The sequence below is a fragment of the Lichenostomus cassidix genome, chromosome 2 (assembly GCF_008360975.1).
Source record: "Lichenostomus cassidix isolate B80296 chromosome 2, HeHo_3.0, whole genome shotgun sequence".
Taxonomy (NCBI): domain Eukaryota; kingdom Metazoa; phylum Chordata; class Aves; order Passeriformes; family Meliphagidae; genus Lichenostomus; species Lichenostomus cassidix.
The window spans coordinates 108,723,939-108,738,710 of record NC_139482.1 but is presented as its reverse complement, the minus strand read 5'-3'; the positions used below and the strand labels follow the sequence as shown (position 1 = coordinate 108,738,710).

The following is a 14,772-nucleotide window of genomic DNA, read 5'->3' as shown; positions in this document are numbered from 1 at the left end:
ATTGTATATTTAAGGTTGAGAAACCTATTTTGTGAACAGCATGCTATCAGCAAAGACTTCACAGTTATTAAGTAACTGTAAAAGGACATGGTCAGGTCAGTGATGGGTAAGGAAAAAGGCATATATAAAGAGCACAGCAGTGTTGGGATATTGATAGGTACTTGTGGTTATCCCCATCTGGGAAAACTGCAGTAATTCTCTCTGTGTATCATAATTTCTCTGTTTCAAAACAAAACAGAAAGGATTGTGGAGGGAGAGAAAAAGGATCTGAAAGCCAAGCAGTAATTTGAGGATGAAGAATACAGAAAAGTTAGAACAAAATGGATGGTTTAATTTCTCCTCATTATTCTACTGAAGAATTAAATTTGCAAGGTCATGTTGCAGCTTATTCAGTCAGAGGAATACCAGTGAAGGTAACTGGATTCAGATGAGTTCCCATCTGAGAGATATTTAAAGAAGTGGGTTCCCTAAATATGTGTACAAAACATCGTTGTCTAGATTCACATTACATATTAAATCAAAGCTGAATTCCTAGAGTTAAAGGACCTTATTTTGGGCCTACAACAAAAAATCTGACCTGAGCTCTGAGACCCCCCTATCCAGATTTACTCAATGAGATGACACTGTATTTCATTTGCAATGACTTCCATGTACTTTATTCCTCTGTTTCTTTTTAAAATTCTCCACCAATACCTCTAATAGCAGAAGTTTGCTTTATAAAATTCCCATGGCTTACAATTCATAGTCATGGAAGAGCAAACACAAAAAGTACTGGTTACCTCTAACCAGACCTATGCATCCACTGAACATATTAGATAAGGACTGTCTTCAATTCCTTCATTTCAAACATATCTGTATTTCAGATGTGTTTGCAACCAAATGTGAAAGGAAAATTTAGAACACGGAATAAACAAATGAAGGAGAGTGGAATTACTGTAGAACAGTTCTAGGAAAAATTCTGAAAAACCTGTACAGTAAATTTTTTCAGGTGCTAATAAATTTTCCCTATTACCCTTCACATTTTAATTTTACTAGTTTTCTTGACTCCTTCACTTCATGGCAGAGAAAGATATCATTTTAGATATTTTGTACTGCTTTAGAAATGTCTGTCAGATGGTTTTGATTGAATTTGTTGTTAACAGCTCACAGCCTTAGCTTTAGGAATCCAACTGTGATATGTAAAAGTGATATCTCAGAATTTTTCTTTTAGCCAAATGTCCAGTTTGCAAAATCCTAAATTATTCAGTTCTTCTTTTTTATTTTCCCCCAAACCTATGTAGAACTGCAGGTATAAGTGCAGCCTGGACATGAGCAATGTGTACATGAGACCCAGATTTTTATCTTCTTTCAAAACCAAATTCATTTTAGCCTCTGAATGGAAAGCAAAATCCACATAACATTTAAATGTTAAGTAGAAAGGGAAATATCCATCAGCTCTATTACTCTGTAACAGCTCCTAATATACCCTTGTATGGTTGAAGCAATGCACAACTTTGGCCTAGTTAATGGAAAATAATATACAAATAGACATGACAGGAAAAACGTGATTACTTCTGTAAGGACAGAAAAGATCCCACCTTTTTTTACCTAATACACTTGAGACTGAGCAATGCAAATGTTCATAACCCTCAGTAATGATTGTTTGGGAAGCATCTGGGAAAGAGCTGTAGTCTTGAGCACAACCTTTCCCATCCCATAAGCTTCAAAATCTTAAATTTTTCTTTAGAATAGATAAAATTCTGCCCTCTCCCATACATAAAATTCTCCCCCACAAACCTGTGTCATTACATCACTATATAGAAATAGTTTTCTGCTTCTGTAAAGGGCTGTTTTATCAAACAAATAATTTGAAATATTCACAGAAAACACATCAGTTGATGCATCCAGCTTTTCAAATCTCATGCTGGTTTGTGAAACCATGATACAGGAGTTCCTCTCCCGTTCATTTAATCTGGTGTCTTAAATCCCATGTGCCTTAATTTTGAGGGTTCTTCGTGGCTCAGCTGGTCCATGTGTGCACCACATTTCATCTACTGCATGGCTATACACTAATCTCTTTAGGACAGGACCTCAGTCCTTTGCCATAGGACTCCTTTGGTACATTGGAGCACATGTGAAGGACATATTGTGAATAAAAAGTGTAAGAAGCACACTGGACAAAATTAAGCCATAAACAATTTGAGTACCTTACCATAGGCCAGTTCACTACCCAAAATGCAATTTTAATACAAAAGCTTAAATGCCATCCGGGTACTCTTTTTGTCAATTGATACTTTTATTCTTGGAATGCTGCTTTTAGAAAATCTCGAGAAAACAGCTGGGGCAGGTGAGTTCTGTTTTGGCACATAAGTTGAATTCTGAGCATTGGGGAAATATTTATCACCCTAAAAGAGGAGTAAAAGGTCTTTTTGTCTGTGAGGAAATGCTGCCTGACAGCAGTATCCCAGCTTGAAAAGGTTCAGGGCTTTGCCTTGTCAAGGTCACACAAACATTTAGCAAATAGCTTTGAAAAATAAGCAGTTGTGAAGGACACATAACAGAATTATTACACTTCCTTAGACACCACGTGTGCTGTGAAATTTAGCTTGCAAATGATGAGGAGTCAATTTTATAGGACTACTTGGTGTAAAAATTTTAATCCTAAAAAATGTTATACACATTTGGTCTTGTATATACGGCAATTTAGTTTTTAATTTCTTTTAAAGAAAAATGAAAACATTGAAGTGAGGTTATAACAGCTTCTTTAAATTTTTTTCTTTATTTTAAATTATGCTTATTCACCCATACATTCTTTCTCTGAGTATTCATTTAGAAGGAAGATTTTGCAATAGTCACATTTAATTTATCAGGGTGCAATAATTTGTGTTTCCCAATCATCTTGCAGACTTAGGTTCATTATACTATTGTTTCACATGAGTAAGTTAGCAAAGTTTGGATTGATTGACTCTAATTAACTAAAACTGGTTCCAGGCTGTGCATCTATTGTCATGGTAGCTAGCCACAAAGCCCCAAACTGTTCAGTAATGGCAATATAACATATTATCGATATGGAAACTCTGGCAAATGTTTAATGTTAGGCTTGTCAGCAAATGAAAATAGCAATAGCAGAGGAGGGAGAAAAGGGACATTAGGACAAGCATGTCTCAGAAGGCTTGGAGAAAATGCAGCCTTTCAGAGCTGCTGGTGCTCTGATCTCTTCACTTATTGTCATATTGGCCTCCAACGTGGAAAGAAATGCAAGCCAAGCTTGCGCACTGGTCTGTAAAAGATAACTCCACACATTTTTTAACTTAAAAAAACCTTCAAAATGAATCCAAAACTCTAGACTGAAATAAGTCCTCTTGAATAATGTATGTAGACTTCTCCCTTTGATTTTTTATATGCAAACATATTTCCCCTTGTTTTTGTTAGTCCACTTGCATGGTCTGAATCTATTCTCTGCTTATTACCACCAAAGAAAATCTAACCAATATTAAACACATCCCCTTACACATGACATGGTTGCATTGAAAGCTTAGGATAATGAGTAAATATTCCTTTCTTTGCTTGGTCTTAGGAATCTTTCTGAAATTTAACAAAATTAATGAGGACCTCGAAGGACAAGCTGCCACTGCTGGCAGAGGTGTACAGCATCTCAGCATGTCCAGAATGTGCAAGTCTGAAAGTGTAAAAGCTTTATTCCGTCTTTATAATATAGGCTGTCTGCTCTCCAGAGGTGTCACACCTAAAATATCAACCTCTGTATATCACTACATGGAAAATTATACTTAGGAGAACAATCTTGAAGAGCCAGTGTTGAACACAGAAGCTTGGGAATTTCAGGGCTTCTTTCCTTTGCTTGACCTACCTGAGTAACTGCATTGCTGCAGCCTCCAATGCTTTTCTTGGGAGCTATTTCTAAGAGGAGACCTGTGGCAGTCAGTGTTTACTGTTCCCAAGGAACAATTCCTTAGTGTGATATTCAGTCCTTACTGTGCAACATGAGCCTGTCTTCCCTATTTTCAAAGTATGTGATTCAAACCATGTGTATTAGTTTGAAAACAAACCAGTGGGAGATCACAAGTCAGGATTATAATTTAACAGGGAAATTAAAAGTAAGTGAAATAGTACAAGGAAAAACACTGACAAAGTCAGATACAACCTGACACCCTGTTAGGGTGGTGGTGGCAGTCCAAATGAAGTAATTCAGTCGAAGCAGTGATCCTGTGGAAGGTCTGGTCTCCAGCTGAAGATTACAGTGGTAGCTCTTGTCCTCTAGGAACCCAATAGACAGGGCTGCCTTGGGCAGTTCCAAGGCCAGGTTATATCCAGGTGGGAATGCTTGGCTCCTCCCTCCTGGGTGGAGCATCTCACAGTAGGATGAGAGTCCATGAGTCATGTGGTGGGTCCTTGATAGCCAATTGTCTGTTATCAGGGGTGAGTCACAGCAGGAGATAACAGCTGATGGCCCACAGCTGGTGGTAATAGAATACTGACTACATCTATATTGTAACCTAGGACACCACGATTCAAGAACAGATAAGCCATTCATTCCTCATTTTTCTGTGTCCTGTAATTGTAGGATGTGTCAGAACCTGTCTCTTTATCATGGGGAGTGCAATCTCGTTTTCACAGACATTCCTTGTCCCAACCTTGGCTTCCCCCTGGTACCTGGGGGCTGTGCAGGAGTGTCACCCCATCACCTGCTGGGGGCAAGCCCAGAGCCCCATCCCCAGCTGCTCTGAGGCTGAGCCCCCTGAGCAGCCTTGCTGCCCCTTCTCTCCAATCCTTTTCCAGGCAAATATTGTCTGCTTTCCCATTTGCCAAAAGAAGGACTTGATTTTTATGGAATGACTGATTTTATCCTTTAACACAGACCATCACCAGGATGAGATGCACCTCCAATTTTTCCAAAGTGGCACAACCCTTCACAGGCTGTTTTCAAGAAGCTCTTTGCAGTTTCATTTCTTCCCCAGCCTGGACCGAAGGATTGAGACCAAGGCTCACAGGCAGAAGTCGCAGGGGGCTTTGGGTCCCGTCAGGTGTAAGCACACAGCTCCAATCAGCTGTGGCACAATTTGCATCCCTGGGAGTGATGGAATTGCGTCCCGGAGCCTGGTGCCGCCCCGCTCTGACTCACTGTGTGCCTCCAGGCAAGACATTTAACACCAGGCTGTGATACCTCTCATTGCACTACACATTACACCAAAAAGGGTCTCGAGGAAGTCAATGGAGCTACTTGTGGAGCGCTTGTACTTAGTAAGTGTGTCACAATCTGGCCTTCGCTTAAGTTTCCCCTTTTATAGGAAATTACAGACTCATTTCCAAGGTTGTGGGGCTTAATTAGTTTATGTTTGCAAAACACATCTTATTGCTGGTGAAAAGAAATAACCATTATGATGATGATGATGTGTTCAGTGCATGGCAAGGTCTTGGGTCTATCTAGGTTTTGCTTCATTTATTCTGTATAAAATTTCAAAAAATAAATAAAAAGTCCTTCCTTTGCAATCATTTGAAAACCTATTTCTAGAAATGGTGACCTCGTTTTTCTGTCAGAAGTGTTAGGGGACAAACCACCCCCAGACTTCTTGTTCAAGGTTCCCCAGAGCCTGAGTCTATGGCACAAAGCCAGCTGCCACTGCAGGGTGATTGAGACTGACCAGCCACAGCAAAGCTGTGATGTGAGTGTGGTTCAGATGAACTTGTCTGATACTTTCCCAAACATAAATGCCTTTCCCTTTCCTGGACTCAAAATATATGTTTTTTTAACCCTAAGATGTATCATATCTTTAAAACTTGGCAATAGCAAACAGGTTTATTTTTCATCAGCTGTAATAATTTTTTTTTAATTCTGTTTTTTTGTTGGGGTTTTTTGTTTTTTTAATCCAAGTATGGTTCTCATGGTGTAGTAAATGACATTAGGCTTTTGTAAATTCTTGCAGAATATAACAGATCATTGATTTTATAACACAGTCACTGCTTTTGCATTCTGATGAGATTATTAGTAGCAGCCTAGAATACAACATCCCTGCATACCGTTAGTTAAAAAAAATAAAAGTTTACTAAATGGTCTCTTGTCAACTGTATCTGAAAATCATTATAGTTTCTCTGGTTTCCTTTACAAGGAGGGCTTCTTCTGTGAGCTGGTGGGTTACATCACTATGAAGTTACAGAATTATTGTAGGGATGCTGTTTATTTCTCTTTAACTGTTTGTTTTTCTACAGAAAACCAGTTTTTCAAAGTATTTTTAAATTGGTTATAAAAATTGTTCACATGCTCAAGACACACAATGTTGTATCTGAGCTCAGTAAACATATTTTTCCTTTCATACTTTAACAGCAATTACATTAGACATTTTTATCTCATGTCAAAGCAAACACAAATCAAGCCATTTTCTGATCTTTTCACACATCCTGTGTTGTAGACTTAAAGCAGTTTCATTTGTCAATGAAGACATGAACCATCTGATCTTTTCAGGCCAAATTCTCTCTCTTCTACCCAACACTGCAGCTCCCTGTTGTATGTCCAGGGTGTTCCTTCCCCCAGCTGTGAGCTGCTGTCCCACACGGAACACAAGCCAGGGACCATGCTTCAGATGCTGCTCACTGGGCAGAGGGGAAGGCAGAATTAAAGCATGGATATATTTCTAACAGGCTAAAATGCTGGAATTAAAATCTAGCTAAGGTTATGCAGCATTTTCTCTGCTTCCATACTGTTATTAACATACATCTGTATTAACACCATGACAGTCCACCCTACAAATTGATACAATACCAAATAAAGAGCCTGCACTGTGCACTGTAATGACTCTACAGGAGCCATTACATCTGATGTAGTCAATATTACACATTTTTTAAAAATGTATGAATGCATATTTAACTGAGAGATCTGATCTGCTCCAGCAGTTCTGGTCTATCAGAAACATAATATGCATTTTAAAAAACTGCTTGCATACATTTTACATTTTTACCTGAGAAGCTGAATGCAGGGACATGTTTTATTTTCTGTGTTTGCCCGTGACATGTTTGTTTCAAAACAAAACAAAAATAAGTGGAGAAGCTGACGAAGACAGTGGTCTGTTGCCTCATAGTGCCACCTCCACTGTCCCCATTCTCTTTGCACCTCCCTCCAGCAGGTTTTGCTCCATGTCCCTGTGGGTACATTTGCTGTTTGAACAGGTGTGAGGAGTGAGCATCTCAGCAGAGCATTTCTGAGGCTCTGCTGTTTTACACCAGGGCAGCTGAGGGCTGTGCCTCTCACCACACACACCCAGGGTGAGCTGCATGTGCTGCATGCACCCACACACTGAAAGCAGAAGGTGTGGAGATGCCACCAGTGCTCATAGGCCACCTGAGCTGCGCAGGGACAGGGTGAGGGAGAGGGGACCTCAGCTGTAAATTCTGGGTGGATACATCTCTCTTGAATGAGTTCATACCTCACGGTTTTGCAGACAGAGCAAATGCTGCCAAGGCTCTGCATTCATAGGGTAGGAGCAGCTTTATCTGGGGAGCTGATTTTAGGGTGCCACAAGCATCAGCCCAGGCTGGGGTCTAGGCTTGAGTGCAGCACCACTGGAGGCTTCCCCTCAGTTTTGCAGAAATTGCTTCTGGGAGGCACTGAACAGTTCCAGCTCTTCTGAATGTGCTGCAGTTCCCTGCTGCAGCTGCTGGCCTGCCTGACCTGTTTTGTGTGCTGTGAGCAGAGGACACACTAGTTCAGCCATCCTCATCATGAGAAACAGAGCGGAAAAATGGGGTACAGAGAAATGACACCTACGTATTTCCATTTTTGAAAAGCAACCTTTGCTTTTATCACTACTGTGCAAGTATTTACATATTAAAAATACATTCAAGCTGCCTCATTCCCTTTCCCACCTGCATCTGCATGCATATGTGGTCCCATACTCTCACCAGGCTAATGCAGAACATGAATTAACTCTGAGAATTCCTGGGGACTTGCAGGCACTTCCTTGTCCCCAGCAAGTGCTCCTCCTCTCACCCTTGCAGCCCTCTTTGGCTTCCTCCTTTACACCTCTACAGAGCTCTGACATTCACACACATGTGCATGAAAGAACTGAGTAGTGCAATCATAGCAGATCATACCTAATTAATTACCCCTATTCGTCCATGGAGATGGATGTAGTTTTGAGGCTAAATATAGCTTGCCCACGTATCAAGGATTTGGACTGTGATGTCACCAACATTGCCAGCTCTGTGGCAAATCTTACTCATGTATTTTCCCTGAAAGCAGTCATTCCTGTATTTGGGTGATGATGTGAGCAGTTCGGGTTTCTAACCAAAAGCTGGTTCCTGTCACACGCAGCTGTGGTTTGAAAACAGGAGCTGAAAGGCTCTGGCATTGCAGCAGTAAGAGTCAGATCTCCTTAGTTGTGTCTGTAGCTGTGGCTCTTTTATCAGGCATCATGTGGATGGGTACAAGTGCACACTTTAAGAGACATATGGAAGCCAAGTGTATACTGTGGACAAAGCATGCTGGTAAAGGCATCTCTCCAAACACGTACAAAGCTGTATTTCAGAACAGCCTGGATACCTCTGAGTGTTTCAGAGACTGTGAGTGAGTGTGGATTTCAGAGAAGCAACCAGTGACAGTAGGGGTTTGGGGCTGTTTTAAGTGGAAAGGCAGTTTCTTATACCCTGCACTTCTTTGCTTCTTGGGTGTGGAATACTGTTAATAATGTCCTATGTTAACAATAAAATTAAAAAGTGCTGAGCGTTTGCTCAGTGCTGTGTCAGACCAAAATATGACTGTCCTTCACTTAGAGAGCTTCAACACAGAGATGGACACCAGATTAAACAAGTGAAAACACAGGACAGCACCGAAAAAATTGTTTTACAAACAGTGGTTATCTTAGAGTTATCTTCCTTTCTCTTATCAGAAGGGGAATTCAGTGTACAAATATTATTAAAGAAGAAACGTATGAAATAATGAGGAATCATTTCTGTCAAATGGATATAAGATGCTAATTGTTGATGTGCTGAATCCCAGAGATGCTTGACATTCAAAAAGTGAGTGAAGTACGGCAGAGCATTTGTATAGGCCATCTGGAGATGTGCACCATACTCTACACTTGATGAGAAAGTGGCATCTAACTGAAATTTTTGATTCCAAGACCTAAATATGCATCAATCCAGGCTTCAAATTTCATAGATTGCTGGGAAGATCACGGATAAACAGCAATCTGGCACATCTCCAACTAGAGAGAGAAAAATGCTTTCTGCTTTCTTCCTTATAAAATTATTAAAGATTTGAAGACCATCCAGAAACTTTAGCTGCAAAACCTTTGGAGGTCACATTCACATTTACACCCATTTCTGTCTCTTGGGGTAATTTGACCATGAAATCTCTGTGCAGACATGGGTATCCAAAATTCCATATCAGCAAACAAGGGTTCATAGTTTGCAGTTTGCAGTTACAGAGGCACATCATACACAGCACAGTCAGAAACATCATTAAAACACTCTTAGTTGTGTCCTCAGTTCTTCCATGACTTCAGGATTATTCTGGTAAGAGAACAAAACCAACGTAAAAGCAGGTAGTAGCAGTAGGTCCTCAACACCCCCTTTTCTGGTTTTCATCCCTAACATAAGGCACTGAAGAATTTTAGTTCTTGCTAAAATAGCTGTTACAAAGTTATACAGCATATTAAACCTTAAGATGATCCAGATGGTAGTGCCAGAGACTTTACATTGCAGCAGCACACACTGCTACTTACTTCATACATTTCCATCCAATCTTTGCAGTGCTGGCAGCCCTACAGGCTATGTATATCCTGAATCCACTGTGTTAGATGCTGTCCCAACACAGAGCTACAAGGGAATCACAGCCCAGAGAGCCTGCAAGCCAAGAAGAGAGAGGCTGGAGGGTGCATAGAGGGGACTTTCAGACAAAGGTAAGCCAGAGCACTCAGCACAGCAGCTGAAGAACTGGTGCCAATTTTTATAGGTACCTGAGAGGAAAAAACCAAAACCAGAAAACCTTAAAGAAATAAAGAGGTGAATCTGTTGATGTCTGCATAGCACTCTTTCCACGCTTGAAGAATAACAGAAAAAGTAAAGTAGTGCTTGCTCAGATGTGGCAGCTGAGGGGTGGGAGCTCCTTGGATGGGCCAGGGAGCTGTCAACGTGTCACAGGGCCAAGGACATATAGGATATCATGGGTTGGTTTGGAAGGCATAAATTTTGAGAAAATTACATGGATAAAGGTTTAGATATGGCTTTGGCACATCTAAAAAGAGCAATGTCAAAGTGCCACGGTGACCATCATGATGATGATGGTGTAAATAAAAACAAGAGCAAGACGGGAGATATTTGAAGGAAAAAATAAGATCTCTGTTCTTGTAATTTGGGCCTTGAACTCGTGGCTAGTTATCCTTAAGGAGGTATCAGAAAAGCAGAGAGTGTGAAGGATCTGGCATAGGGGTGTGTGAAGAGCCGAAAGACAAATTTGTTTGGCTAGGAAAGATGAACAGGAGTTCTTCTGAGGGAGACAAGGAACTTCTAGAGGATATCTGAAAGAAGAAGAAAGAGAGCAAAGGCAGAGGAGGCTGCAATGAAAGAAGAGGAGCTGCAGGAGATTTCAGGATAGTGCAGTTAAAACTGCTGCCACTGACAGGCCTAGAAAATGAGCCCAAATCTGGTTACTTTTCAACCAAAATAGTCTTCTTTCTCCACCTCGACCTGTCATGCTGGCTGGGAAACAGTGTTGGCTTTCACCCTTTGTGTGCTCCTGCTGCCTTCACTGTGGCCCCAGGTCATGCTGATTCACGAGGATGAGGTGTGGGGATAGACAATAAAGGAGTGGGAAAGAACAGAACTTAAGCAGCTTAATCAGGTTAATTCTTTCAGCTGCTGAAAATATAAGTAATGGAGCACAGCTGTCAGTAAAACTAGATTGCACAAGAAAAGAGTAAGCAATACAAACACACAGCAGACTGAATGTACTATTTTCAGGTTTGTCTGAAGTTTCTCCAGGGTGTTCCTGCTTAGCCAGCCACCCTTTTGCTGTCCCTTCTCATTGTCTTGCAAGTTTCTTCAACAAGGTTCATATCTTACATGCATTCTGCCTTTCAGAATGGCTTTGCATGGGATGAAGATACAGAAAAAATTATTTGTGCCATCTGCACTGATTTGCAGGGAAAGAAATCCAATAGTCCAGCAAAAAATACTTAAATAAACACATTAAAAACATGGCATGAGACCTTTGCTACTTGTGTTGCTTTTGCTTAGCCCAGTTTTTGCTAGTGGGAAGGAGGGGCATGGGCACAAAGATGGCTCCTGTGTGTCCTGTGTGAATGTTCTGGGCTTTTACCGTGTCCAGCAGAGCCAATGTCTGATGGCTCTGAAGATGATGGACATGCTGCTAGCTAAACCACATTAAACCATGACACTACACCATGCAGATCTTTAAAGCAATATGCAGAAAGGACAGTGTGTTCCTTTTCTTCTTACATAGTTGAAGGCCCAGGACAAAGTGCTCAGATCTTTTCACCTGGATTTAGGCATGCTGGGGATCTTTGCCTCATGTGCTAGAAGTACATTTTCTAGTATATATTGGATAAATATATATATTGGGTATGTACTAGATGAATACCACACCAGCAGCAGAAGGCTGCACAGTCCCTTCATTCTCCCTTTACTTATTAAAAAAGCATACTCACAGGAACCCTCCCACTTGGACTCATATTTGTATGAAAACCAAGAAGAAAGAACAGTGGAGGCCATTCCAGCTCTGTGTGAAGACTCTACATGACAAAAGTGAGTAAATGCAGCTGAAGTGCAATCAAGATGCACCTTTGTGGCACCAGCAAGATGTCCATTGACCTCTTGCTGGGCAACTCATCCACAATGCCAGCTGGGGTCAACAGGCAGAAACATGAGTGCTGCAGTGTGGCTGCCCTGATCAGACCCCAGAGTGCAGTGGAAAGAAGCTGCTCCTCTTATTCATGTGTCAGACCTGCATCATTTCATCGATACCAACCTGCTCCATAGCACATCTGCTCTGTGGGGACAAGGAAGGCTCTGGTGCTATCCATGTGTAGATCATGTCCAGCTCCTGCTCTGCTAGATCAAGGTCTAATCCTCTTCTACACATAGACCAAGTCTGCAGGACCACAGCACCAGAGATCACCTTGCCTGTGCCTCTGCCACAAGACAGGGGAGTAAAAGAAGAAAAAAAAATCCTGGAAAATTTTTCTGACCTCTTCTTTAAAATTCCTCAGTGATGGCAACTCCATAATTTACCTGAAAAATTTGTGACCATATTTCATTGCTCTTGTTTCCAGAAAGATTTTCCCAACATCTAAATATCACCTTCATCAATACCTGTTGAATTTAGTGTTTCCTGTCCTACCAATTAGGCTATACCCTCAGTATTAGGCTTTGATCATTTATTGTTAACACAGATTTCAATGGATTTATAGAGTTGTCAGACATGGTATTTGTGAACAGCTTTCAATTGGGTAATTAATCACTGCCTCTGTTTTCTGTTATTGTGATTCCAATTCTGCATGTGTATACATGATTGATTTTTTGATACACAAATGGTCCCATTAAAGACAATGACACTTGTGGATTTACAGCTGAGTACATACTTACAGTTTTGCAGAGTCCCAGTATGGTAGTAACCATGTTGTTCTGCAAAAATCTTCTAATTTCAGTCCTGGAATTCAGTTATCTCAGGTCATAGGTAGTCCTTAAAACTAGAAGTGCTGAAAAGTTATTATTGACATTCACTACCTTTAAATGTCAGTAAATGGCTTTTGGCTACACCAAAATTTTTATAATGGTGATACTGTCTTCAAAGACCATATTGTTATATCCAGGATAGTATACGCACAAAATAACTTACATAGTATTTGTATCCCTAAAATTTTTTATAAATATTATCTTCTAGAGATTTTAAATATTGTTTCATAGTAACTGCAAATTACAGCAAAAATTTTTTAAAATATATGTATTAATAAAGACTGATTTACCAAGACACAAATACTATTAGGATATGGCCTCAGATTAGCACTTCAAAGTGTTTGACTTTGAAATATGCATTATTTTGCCTGTTTCATGGGTTTTAATTAAGAATATTCTGACTGTTTAGGGCTGTTGCTGAGAGAAACTATAAAAAAAACATTCTATTGCTATTTGAGTGAAGACTACAGTTCTATAATATAATTTCACTAACTGAACAGTCTATTTATTGTCCTTTGTTAAAATCTGATCCAAAATTTTGAATTTCCTGAGAATCCTAGGTTCTTAATGCTGGTGAAATTTGTTCAATTCATAATTTTGTGGCAGATCTTACAAGTGGTTACAAGATTAGATGAGGTGCAGATCCCTTGCTCCCAACATGCAGATATGAATTAAACTCCACAAGGAAAAATAAAATCCTGGAGAGCAGAAGGGATTTACCTGAAAACAGCACTGATTATCCTTGGAGTGGGCTCAGTGACGCTTCAGAAAATGCACACCCTAGGACTGGGAAATTGCTAGCAAGAGAACAGTTGCTCTAAAGGCTGACTTCTGCAGGGCTTGGGATATAACTCAGAGGTTCAACACAGTGAAGGTGCCTGCAGCACGCACAAGAAGCTTCAAGAACTTGTATTTCTGCTGCTTTTTACTTCTCTGGTTTCAAATGGAGGTGAAACCCTTGCCAATAAGCAGAGAAAACACCAGTGTGCAGCAAGGAGCCAGATTTTTCCTAACCTCCTCAGTGAAGCATTTAGGAGGTGAAAGCATGTGGTCAGTGTTGTTTTCTCCACATTGTGAGAGATGAGAAGCTGCAGCAGCTCTTTTGCTGGGGATCTGCTCTGCTCTGCTCAGCCTCAGCTCCCAGGCAGCCAAGGGCACCAGGCAGTGTGCACTTGCCTGAGTTTCAGGGTGTATCTCTGTTGGTGCACTGAGATGTGCGTACCTGTGCCTGTGCTGAGCTTCAGAAAGCACAGGAGCAGACTCTGCTGGTTGTCTCTCAGAGCCCCAGGGCACAGAGGCATCATGGCACAAAAGCACCTCACCACCCGGCAAAAATGCCACTGCCCTTTGCTATGAATGGAGTTTAGGATATGGCTAAGGGGAAGGAATTTGAAGGACTAACTACTCACATCCTTTTAGCACTGATGGTGGCAGCAGGACACGCTGAATCTGCTGTAGTGTAGCTTGGGCTGAGCTCTTCACTTTCCTGACAATTAGACTGCAAATCACACTATGCTGATCATTTGGTCCCCTTATCACCTCACTGCAGGAAAGAGCTGAGGGGAGAGGGAGAAAATGTCACTTCTCTTCGGCCCTTCTCTGCCCCACAGGTACACTGGGACTTTTCACCGCTATCAGGCAGGAGGAGTTACTGCCCTGCCAAGTTGATCTACCCGTGTAAAATACCAAACAAAGACCATGTTTGCTTCTGTAGCACCTAGCACTACGTGCTCTTGTTCTGGCCATGAATGACTTCACTCATAAGTCTCAGGTGCTACTTGGAGGTTGCAGCGTCTCAGGTTTCCCTCTGGGCTCAGTAGACCCACAGGCAAAGACCCTCCATGCACTTACAAGGCTAAAAGAGTAAAATAACATGATGTGTTGCACAGGGTTTGGCAGAGCCCACGTCCTTCCATGGGCTGTCTGCCAGAGGGGAGTAGGTCTGCCAGCACCTCCCAGCTCACCAGCTTGTCTGCAGGACTCTGCCTTCCATCCCAATCACTGCACCAAATCGCACAGGATGGACAAATGCCATGGGGGCCACCAAGTACAACAGGAGCCCCACCACTGTCTCCTCTCCAGGAAAGC

At 41.3% G+C, this 14,772-nt stretch overlaps 1 long non-coding RNA gene across 1 annotated transcript; it reads right to left on the bottom strand.

The window, feature by feature from the left end:
* Positions 1–11,986: 11,986 nt before the first annotated feature.
* Positions 11,987–14,283, bottom strand: LOC146441952 (uncharacterized). The gene is made up of 3 exons (XR_014849544.1): positions 14,094–14,283; positions 12,595–12,707; positions 11,987–12,240 (listed from the first exon to the last, which is right to left on the bottom strand). It is a non-coding gene; the product is annotated as an uncharacterized LOC146441952 (long non-coding RNA).
* Positions 14,284–14,772: the final 489 nt, after the last annotated feature.